This window comes from Tupaia chinensis, unplaced genomic scaffold (genome assembly GCF_000334495.1).
Source record: "Tupaia chinensis unplaced genomic scaffold, TupChi_1.0 Scaffold148091_1, whole genome shotgun sequence".
In the NCBI taxonomy this organism is placed as follows: Eukaryota; Metazoa; Chordata; class Mammalia; order Scandentia; family Tupaiidae; genus Tupaia; species Tupaia belangeri.
In genome coordinates this window covers 119819-121635 of record NW_006207942.1, presented here as the reverse complement: position 1 = coordinate 121635, position 1817 = coordinate 119819, and the positions used below count along the sequence as shown (strand labels likewise).

General features: G+C 41.4%; 1 protein-coding gene across 11 annotated transcripts in view; it reads left to right on the top strand.

Annotated features, from left to right (window-relative positions):
- The window catches only part of KDM5C (lysine demethylase 5C), a 59830-nt gene that overhangs the window by 15750 nt on the left and 42263 nt on the right, over positions 1 to 1817 (top strand). The window lies entirely within an intron of this gene.

The following is a 1817-nucleotide window of genomic DNA, read 5'->3' as shown; positions in this document are numbered from 1 at the left end:
GTAGGTAAGGGCGCTGCACTCCCATTTGGCTGACTGCAGTTCAAGTCCTGGACCCGGTGGCTTATTTTCTTTCTTTCCCTGTCTCTCTCTCTCTCTCTCTGACCCTCTCTGGTCAAATTTAAATAAATAAATAAAGTTAAATAAAGTAATTCTTATGATAAAAAAAAAAAACAAAAATAATAGTGGTTAAATACACAATGTGATGGTGAACCCTCTGGGCCAAATGTTTAAGGGTAATTTATAACCTGTGTATGGCTTATTACATGTACATATTCCAGTCAGTAAAAGAAGGAAATGAGTACACATTTCCATTCAGCTCCTGTTAGTGAGAACTTGTTCACATGACCACATCTAGCTGCAAGGGAAACCGGGGGGTGTGATTCTTACATTCGGTGGCATGAACCATCTATAAATTGGAAGTCATACTTATGAAAGAAAACAAGAATGAATATTGGGACAACTAGTGGTTTGTCTTTGTCATACTTTGCATATTATTACCCTTCTCAGAGCAATGGATAGGTCTTTTACTTATTTAACAGGTCGAAAGTTGAACCCAGAGTCCTGGCCTATCTTCCTTCCATGCATACTTCTCTCTCACCCTATAAAATGTTTTGCTGAATATACAACCTGGCTTTAGGGACTTACTATTTCTCAGAATTTCTAGCATTGATTAGCATTGACTAATAATTTGGTGTGGCTGTTTGAACAACCTAATCAGCAGTCCTGTAGGAACAGGGAATCTGTATATTCTCCATCTCTGCTTTAAGTCTTAGTCTATGCTACTCCTCCTTCCCCCCTTCCATTCCCTCTGACGTTGGCCACATTACCACTTACGTGTTGACAGTCAGTAAATATTGAGTTAATGTCTTCTTGAGATATCCCTGGACATCTGTGTAGTAGGGCTTTGAACTAAGTCTGGTTTTCATTCGAAATTTCTTCTTGTCGTCTTGTATATATTATGTACTCTGTAAGTAATATTTTCTGTTATATATTTTAGTGATGTTTAAACAGTGATTGAGGTGTCTAGGAAATTGAACAGGGAGAGGCATCCTACAGAGTTCAGGTAACCTTCCACTCAGAGGGGGACTATCTTGTCCCTCTCTGCCTGACTCCATTGAAGGACTGAGATAATCAAGGGCTCTTGCAATTCTGCTGCTTCACAGGTAGACACTTTGGGTCTGACATTTCCTCAGACTTTCTCTTCCCAACCTGTAGTACAGCATCAGTCCTTGACTTTATATGCCAAGAAAAATTGTAAGAGAAGAGGAGTATCTTCAGGCAGCTAAGATGTCTATACTAGAAGGTTGGGACCAGCAAATGGTATAATGGTTATAGCACTGGATACCCACATAGTTGACTGTGATTCAAGTCCCAGACCTGGCGTCTTAAAACTCATGCTGGGGGGACCAGCAGTTGGTGTAATGTCTATGTTGCTGGACTCCTGTGTAGTCAACTGTGGTTCGAGTCCCAGACCTGGTGGCTTAAACTCACTCCAGGCATATGTGCATGTGTGCCCAAGATCCTGAGAGGAGAATGGAAGAGAAGGAATTGTGTTGTGACCATCCCTTTGTCCCTCTTTTTCTGGCGAGCATATGCACCCTATAGCAAAAACCTCTCCCCCAAAAAAAGACAAAACTCATGCTGGGTACGTTTGCGTGTGTGCCCCAAATCCTGAGAGGAGAATGAAGGAGAAGGGATTGTAGTGGAGTCATCCCCCCCGGGGAGGGGCTATTTCTTGCTTTCTGTCTTTCTGGTGAGTGTGTGCGCCCCAAAGCAAAAATCTCTCCAAAAATAAAAATAAAATAATAATAATAGTA